Here is a 9,222-nt window from a genome sequence, read left to right as displayed (position 1 = left end):
AACCAGTCTGTGTCGGGAGCCCCGTGTGTTCCTGCCTCTAGTCTCATCCTCAGGCACCAGACCAAGCAGAGGTCCAGAACAGACGGCTGCACCTCCAGCAAGGCGACCCACGGGGACGGGGGCGTCCTGGCCTCCCTCCTAGCAGCACTGCCTTTGGCGTCAGTATGGCCCACACCAGCCGTGCCACCAAACCCCTTCATCCCCTGCCCAGAGACTGATAGGTGCAAAAGAGCTTCACCGTGCCACAAGCCAACTCCCTGCACATCCCTGCCCACAGCCGATACGCCGCATTGAGTGCGGCCCCCAGCTGCCCTGCCACCAAGACACCCTCAATCCCTATCATGAGACTGATAGGTGCAAAAGAGCTTCACCGTGCAACAACTCATCTTCCTGCACATCATAGCAAACTGCCACTGCCTATGACTCGACAGCGGCCCCCCAGCTGCCCGGCGCTGTGTCCAATGCTGGGCCCACAGCCAGCTCCCCGGCCCCCCAACTGGCACCACAATGCGAGCCCCAATTAGCATGGGGCTTTCGACAGCACCCACAGTTTTGGGGGAGGAGATAATTTTGCAGGTCTTTGCTCCAGATTAGGGGCTCTCTGCATCACAGCAGCAAAAAGCAGGGCCCCAAATGGCCCGCAGGAATCCAGGGCAAACCTGGGCCCGAAAACAGGTGGCCACCCATGCCAGAGCACCTTGTCGGGGACCACCGGAGCCAGCACGACGAACCAGCCTGTGTCGGGAGACCCGAGTTTCCCTCCTTTCAGTTACATCCACAGGAACCTGAGCAGGAAGAGGTCCATATCAGACGGCTACAGCACTTCCAGCAAGGCCGCCGGCAGGGACGGGAGCATCCTGGCCTTTCCTGCTAGTGGCCCCACGTCCCTGGTCGAGCAAGGACCACAGCATCCTTGCCACCAAGACCCCCTCTTCTCCTGCCCAGCGACTGATTAAGTGCAAAAGAACTGCAAAGTGTAACAAGCCATCTTCCGCCACATCACAGCCCACTACAGCAGCCCCTGGCTTGGCAGTTGCCCCTCCGGTACTTGGCACCGTGTCCCATGCTGGGCCCAACAGCCAGCACCCCGGCCCCCCAACTGGCACCACAATGCCGGCCCCTATCAGCATGGGGCTTTCGGCACCACCCCCAGTTTTCGGAAGAGGAGATGATGTTGCCGATCGGTGCTCCAGATTTGGGGAACTCTGTATCACAGCAGCAAGGAGCAGGGCACCAAGTGGCCCGCAAAGCTCCAGGGCAAGCCTGGCCCAAAACAGGGGGCTGCCCACGCCAGAGCACCCTGTCGGGGACCACGGGAGCCAGCACAACGAACCAGTCTGTGTCGGGAGCCCCGTGTGTTCCTGCCTCTAGTCTCATCCTCAGGCACCAGACCAAGCAGAGGTCCAGATCAGACGGCTGCACCTCCAGCAAGGCGACCCAAGGGGACGGGGGCGTCCTGGCCTCCCTCCTAGCAGCACAGCCTTTGTCTTCAGTATGGCCCACACCAGCCGTGCCACCAAACCCCTTCATCCCCTGCCCAGAGACTGATAGGTGCAAAAGAGCTTCACCGTGCCACAAGCCAACTCCCTGCACATCCCAGCCCACAGCCGATACGCCGCATTGAGAGCGGCCCCCAGCTGCCCGGCGCTTGTCCCATGCAGGGCCCAACAGCCAGCACCACGGCCCACTACTGGCACCACAATGCCCGCCCCCATCAGCATGGAGCTTTCGGAAGCACCACCAGTTTTGGGGAGAGGGTATGGTGTTGCTGATCTGTGTTCCAGGTTTGAGCCACTCAGCATCACAGCAGCAAAGGGCAGGGCCCCATGTGGCCCGCATGGCTCTAGGGCAAGCCTGGGCCCCAACGTAGAGGGACGCCCTCGCCAGAGTACCCTCTCGGGGACCACGGGAGCCAGCACAACGAACCAGCCTGTGTCGGGAACCCCGAGGCTCCTCCTTTCAGTCACATCCCCAGGCACCAGACAAAGCAGAGGTCCAGATCAGAGGGAGGAACTTCCAGCAAGGCTACCCAGAGAAACGGGGGCGTCCTGGCCTCTCGTCCTAGCTGAACTGCCTTTGTGGTCAGCACGGCCCACACCAGCCTTGCCACTAAGACAACCTCAATCCCTATCCAGAGACTAATAGTTGCAAAAGAGTTTCACCGTGCAACAAGTCATCTTCCTGCACATCACAGCAAACTGCCACTTCCACTGACTCGACAGTGGCCCCCCAGCTGCCCGGCACTGTGTCCAATGCTGGGCGCAACAGCCAGCACCTCGGCCCCCCAACTGGCACCACAATGCCAGCCCCAATCAGCATGGGGCTTTCGACATCACCCACAGTTTTGGGGACAGGAGATAATTTTGCAGGTCTGTGCTCCAGATTAGGGGCTCTCTGCATCACAGCAGCAAAAAGCAAGGCCCCAAATGGCCCGCAGGAATGCAGGGCAAACCTCGGCCCGAAAACAGGTGGCCACCCATGCCAGAGCACCTTGTCGGGGACCACCGGAGCCAGCACGACGAAACAGCCTGTGTCAGTTGCTCCGAATTTCCCTCCTTTCAGTCACATCCCCAGGAACCTGAGCAGGAAGAGGTCCATATCAGACGGCTACAGCACTTCCAGCAAGGCCGCCGGCAGGGACGAGAGCATCCTGGCCTTTCCTGCTAGTGGCCCCACGTCCCTGGTCGAGCAAGGACCAGAGCATCCTTGGAACCAAGACCCCCTCATCTCTGCCCAGCGACTGATTAAGTGCAAAAGAACTGCAAAGTGTAACAAGCCAACTTCCGCCACATCACAGCCCACTACAGCAGCCCCTGGCTTGGCAGTTGCCCCACCGGTACTTGGCACCGTGTCCCATGCTGGGCCCAACAGCCAGTACCCTGTCCCCCAACTGGCACCACAATGCCGGCCCCTAACAGCATGGGGCTTTCGGCACCACCCACAGTTTTGGGGAGAGGAGATGATGTTGCCGATCTGTGCTCCAGATTTGGGAAACTCTGTATCACAGCAGCAAGGAGCAGGGCACCATGTGGCCCGCAGGGCTCCAGGGCAAGCCTGTACCCAAAACAGGGGGCTGCCCACAACCAAGCAACCTGTCGGGCACCACGGAAGCCAGCACAACAAACCAGTCTGTGTCGGGAGGCCCGAGTACTCCTGCCTCTACTCTCATCCCCAGGCACCAGACCAAGCAGAGTTAAAGATCAGACGGCTGCACTTCCAGCAAGTTTGCCCGCAGAAACGGGGGCGTCCTGGCCTCTCATCCTAGCTGAACTGCCTTTGTGGTCAGCACGGCCCACACCAGCCTTGCCACCAAGACACCCTCAATCCCTATCCAGAGACTGATAGGTGCAAAAGAGCTTCACCGTGCAACAAGTCATCTTCCTGCACATCCCAGCAAATTGGCACTGCCACTGAATAGACAGCGGCCCCCCAGCTGCCCGGCACTGTGTCCAATGCTGGGCCCAACAGCCAGCACCCCGGCCCCCCAACTGGCACCACAATGCCAGCCCCAATCAGCATGGGGCTTTCGAGAGCACCCACAGTTTTGGGGAGAGGAGATAATTTTGCAGGTCTGTGCTCCAGATTAGGGGCTCTCTGCATCACAGCAGCAAAAAGCAGGGCCCCAAATGGCCCGCAGGAATCCAGGGCAAACCTGGGCCCGAAAACAGGTGGCCACCCATGCCAGAGCACATTGTCGGTGACCACCGGAGCCTGCACGACGAACCAGCCTGTGTCGGGAGCCCGGAGTTTCCCTCCTATCAGTCACATCCTCAGGAACCTGAGCAGGAAGAGGTCCATATCAGACGGCTACAGCACTTCCAGCAAGGCCGCCTGCGGGGACGGGAGCATCCTGGCCTTTCCTCCAAGTGGCCCCACGTCCCTGGTCGAGCAAGGCCCAGTGCAGCCTTGGCACCAAGACCCCCTCATCTACTGCCCAGCGACTGATTAAGTGCAAAAGAGCTGCAAAGTGTAACAAGCCATCATCCGCCAAATCACAGCCCACTACAGCAGCCCCTGGCTTGGCAGTTGCCCCACCGGTACTTGGCACCGTGTCCCATGCTGGGCCCAACAGCCAGCTCCCCGGCCCCACAACTGGCACCACAATGCCGGCCCCTATCAGCATGGGGCTTTCGGCACCACCCCCAGTTGTGGGGAGAGGAGATGATGTTGCCGATCTGTGCTCCAGATTTGGGGAACTCTGTATCACAGCAGCAAGGAGCAGGGTACCAAGTGGCTCATAAAACTCCAGGCCAAGCCTGGACCCAAAACAGGGGGCTGCCCACGCCAGAGCACCCTGTCGGGAACCACGGGAGCCAGCACAACGAACCAGTCTGTGTAGGGAGCCCCGAGTGCTCCTGCCTCTAGTCTCATCCTCAGGCACCAGACCAAGCAGAGGTCCAGATCAGACGGCTGCACTTCCAGCAAGGCGACCCGCGGGGACGGGGGCGTCCTGGCCTCCCTCCTAGCAGCACTGCCTTTGTGGTCCGTATGGCCCACACCAGCCTTGCCACCAAACCCCTTCGTCCACTGCCCAGAGACTGATAGGTGCAAAAGTGCTTTCACCGAGCCGCAAGCCAACTCCCTGCTCATCCCATCCCACAGCCGATACGCCGCGTTGAGAGAGGCCCCCAGCTGCCGGCGTTGTGTCCCATGCAGGGCCCAACAGCCAGCACCACGGCCCCCTACTGGCACCACAATTCCGGGCCCCCATCTGCATGGGGCTTTCGGAAGCACCACCAGTTTTGGGGAGAGGAGATGGTGTTGCTGATCTGTGTTCCAGGTTTGGGCCACTCTGCATCACAGCAGCAAAGAGCACGGCCCCATGTGGCCCTCAGGGCTCTAGGGCAAGCCTGGGCCCCAACGTAGGGGGACGCCCACGCCAGAGTACCCTGTCGGGGACCACGGGAGCCAGCACAACGAACCAGCCTGTGTCGGGAACACCGAGGCTCCTCCCTTCAGCACATCCCCAGGCACCAGACCAAGCAGAGGTCCAGATCAGAGGGAGGAACTTCCATCAAGGCTGCCCAAAGAAACGGGGGCGTCCGCCTCTCCTCCTAGCTGCACTGCCTTTGTGGTCAGCACGGCCCACACTAGCCTTGCCACTAAGACAACCTCCATCCCGATCCAGAGACTGATAGGTGCAAAAGAGCTTCACCGAACAACAAGTCATCTTCCTGAACATCCCAGCAAACTGCCACTGCCACTGACTTGACAGCGGCCCCCCAGCTGACCGGCGCTGTGTCCAATGCTGGGCCCAACAGCCACCACCGGGCCCCACCTGGCACCACAATGCCAGCCCAAATCAGCATGGGGCTTTCGACAGCACCCACAGTTTGGGGAGAGGAGATAATTTTGCAGGTCTGTGCTCCAGATTAGGGGCTCTCTGCATCACAGCAGCAAAAAGCAGGGCCCCAAATGGCCCGCAGGAATCCAGGGCAAACCTGGGCCCGAAAACAGGTGGCCACCCATGCCAGAGCACCTTGTCAGGGACCACCGGAGCCAGCACGACGAATCAGCCTGTGTCGGGAGCCCCGAGTTTCCCTCCTTTCAGTCACATCCCCAGGAACCTGAGTAGGAAGAGGTCCATTTCAGACGGCTACAGCACTTCCAGCAAGGCCGCCTGCGGGGACGGGAGCATACTGGCCTTTCCTCCTAGTGGCCCCACGTCCCTGGTCGAGCAAGGCCCAGAGCAGCCTTGCCACCAAGAACCCCTCATCTCCTGCCCAGCGACTGATTAAGTGCAAAAGAGCTGCAAAGTGTAACGAGCCATCTTCCGCCACATCACAGCCCACTACAGCAGCCCCTGGCTTGGCAGTTGCCCCACAGGTACTTGGCACCGTGTCCCATGCTGGGCCCAACAGCCAGCACCCCGGCCCCTCAACTGGCACCACAATGCCGGCCCCTATCAGCATGGGGCTTTCGGCACCACCCCCAGTAGTGGGGAGAGGAGATGATGTTGCCGATCGGTGCTCCAGATTTGGGGAACTCTGTATCACAGCAGCAAGGAGCAGGGCACCAAGTGGCCTGCAAAGCTCCAGGGTAAGCCTGGGCCCAAAACAGGGGGTGACCACGCCAGAGCACCCTGTCGGGGACCACGGGAGCCAGCACAACGAACCAGTCTGTGTCCGGAGCCCCGAGTGCTCCTGCCTCGAGTCTCATCCCCAGGCACCAGACCAAGCAGAGGTCCAGATCAGACAGCTGGACTTCCAGCAAGGCGACCCGCGGGGACGGGGGCGTCCTGGCCTCCCTCCTAGCAGCACTACCTTGTGGTCCGTACGGCCCACAGCGGCCTTGCCACCAAACCCCTTCGTCCCCTGCCCAGAGACTGATAGGTGCAAAAGTGCTTCACCGCATCGCAGCCCACAGCCGATACGCCGCATTGAGAGCGGCCCCCAGCTGCCTGGCGTTGTGTCCCATGCAGGGCCCAACAGCCAGCACCACGGCCCCCTACTGGCACCACAATGCCGGCCCCCATCTGCATGGGGCTTTCGGAAGCACCACCAGTTTTGGGGAGAGGAGATGATGTTGCCGATCTGTGCTCCAGATTTGGGGAACTCTGTATCACAGCAGCAAGGAGCAGGGCACCATGTGGCCCGCAGGGCTCCAGGGCAAGCCTGGGCCCAAAGAAGGGGGCTGCCCACGACCAAGCAACCTGTCGGGCACCACGGGAGCCAGCACAACGAACCAGTCTGTGTCGGGAGCCCCGAGTGCTCCTGCCTCTAGTCTCATCCCCAGGCATCAGACCAAGCAGAGGTCCAGATGAGACGGCTGCACTTCCAGCAAGGCGACCCACGGGGACGGGGGCGTCCTGACCTCCCTCCTAGCAGCATGGCCTTTGTGTTCAGTACGGCCCACACCAGCCTTGCCACCAAACCCCTTCGTCCCCTGCCCAGAGACTGATAGGTGCAAAAGTGCTTCACCGAGCCGCAAGCCAACTCCCTGCACATCCCAGCCCACAGCCGATACGCCACGTTGAGAGCGGCCCCTAGCTGCCGGCGTTGTGTCCCATGCAGGGCCAACAGCCAGCACCACGGCCCACTCCTGGCACCACAATGCCGGCCCCCATCTGCATGGGGCTTTCGGAAGCACCACCAGTTTTGGGGAGAGGAGATGTGTTGCTGATCTGTGTTCCAGGTTTGGGCCACTCTGCATCACAGCAGCAAAGATCATGGCCCCATGTGGCCCGCAGGGCTCTAGGGAAAGACTGGGCCCCAACGTAGGGGGACGCCCACGCCAGAGTATCCTGTCGGGGACCACGGGAGCCAGCACAACGAACCAGCCTGTGTCGGGAACCCCGATTCTCCTCCCTTCAGCACATCCCCAGGCACAAGACCAAGCAGAGGTCCAGATCAGAGGGAGGAACTTCCAGCAAGGCTGCCTGCAGAAACGGGGGCGTCCTGGCCTCTCCTCCTAGCTGCACTGCCTTTGTGGTCACCATGGCCCACACCAGCCTTGCCACCAAGACACCCTCAAACCCTACCCAGAGACTGACAGGTAAAAATAGCTTCACAGTGCAACAAGTCATCTTCCTGCACATCCCAGCAAACTGCCACTGCCACTGACTTGACAGCGGCCCCCCACCTGCCCGGCGCTGTTTCCAATGCTGGGCCCAACAGCCACCACACCGGCACCCCACCCGGCACCACAATGCCAGCCCAAATCAGCATGGGGCTTTCGACAGCACCCACAGTTTTGGGGAGAGGAGATAATTTTGCAGGTCTGTGCTCCAGATTAGGGGCTCTCTGCATCACAGCCGCTAAAAGCAGGGCCCCAAATGGCCCGCAGGAATCCAGGGCAAACCTGGGCCCGAAAACAGGTGGCCACCCATGCCAGAGCACCTTGTCGGGGACCACCGGAGCCAGCACGACGAACCAGCCTGTGTCGGGAGCCCCGAGTTTCCCTCCTTTCAGTCACATCCCCAGGAATCTGAGCAAGAAGAGGTCCATATCAGACGGCTACAGCACTTCCAGCAAGGCTGCCTGCAGGGACGGGAGCATCCTGGCCTTTCCTCCTAGTGGCCCCACGTCCCTGGGCGAGCAAGGCCCAGAGCAGCCTTCCCACCACGAACCCCTCATCTCCTGCCCAGCGACTGATTAAGTGTAAAAGAGCTGCAAAGTGTAACAAGCCATCTTCCGCCACATCACAGCCCACTACAGCAGCCCCTGGCTTGGCAGTTGGCCCACCGGTACTTGGCACCGTGTCCCATGCTGGGCCCAACAGCCAACACACCGGCCCCCCAACTGGCACCACAATGCCGGCCCCTAAAAGCATGGGGCTTTCCGCACCACCCCAGTTTTGGGGAGAGGAGATGATATTGCCGATCTGTGCTCCAGATTTGGGGAACTCTGTATCACAGCAGCAAGGAGCAGGGTACCAAGTGGCCCGCAAAGCTCCAGGACAAGCCTGGGCCCAAAGAAGGGGGCTGCCCATGCCAGAGCACCCTGTCGGGGCCCACGGGAGCCAGCACAACGAAACAGTCTGTGTCGGGAGGCCCGAGTGCTCCTGCCTCTAGTCTCATCCCCAGGCACCAGACCAAGCAGAGGTCCAGATCAGATGGCTGCACTTCCAGCAAGGCGACCCGCGGGGACGGGGGCGTCCTGGCCTCCCTCCTAGCAGCACTGCCTTTGTGGTCCGTACGGCCCACACCAGCCTTGCCACCAAACCCCTTCGTCCCCTGCCCAGAGACTGATAGGTGCAAAAGTGCTTCACCGAGCCGCAAGCCAACTCCCTGCACATCCCAGCCCACAGCCGATACGCCGCATTGAGAGCGGCCCCCAGCTGCCCGGCGCTGTGTCCCATGCAGGGCCCAACAGCCAGCACCACGGCCCCCTACTGGCACCACAATGCCGGCCCCCATCAGTATGGGGCTTTCGGAAGCACCACCAGTTTTGGGGAGAGGAGATGGTGTTTCCGATCTGTGCCCTGATTTGGGGCACTCTGCATCGCACCCCCACACCAACTGGCCACCAAGACCCCGTCATCCCCTGTCCAGCAACTGATTAGGTGCAAAAGAGCTTCACCGTGCAACAAGCCATCTTCTCCCCCATCACAACCCACATCCTAAAGGTCAAAGTGGCAGAGGCTCGGCTGATTCAATAGCTCCCTGGAGACCTATCTAGTTTTGTACTTCCATGTGACACCGGTGCAAGACTAGTATGGAACGGGAGAAACAAATCAAGCCTGGTACTGGAGCAAGACCTGACTCCTAGCCTGCCATCCTAC

This window comes from Mustela nivalis (genome assembly GCF_964662115.1).
Source record: "Mustela nivalis genome assembly, chromosome: 15".
Classification (NCBI taxonomy): Eukaryota; Metazoa; Chordata; class Mammalia; order Carnivora; family Mustelidae; genus Mustela; species Mustela nivalis.
The sequence above is the reverse complement of the archived record's forward strand: the minus strand, read 5'-3'. Positions refer to the sequence as shown.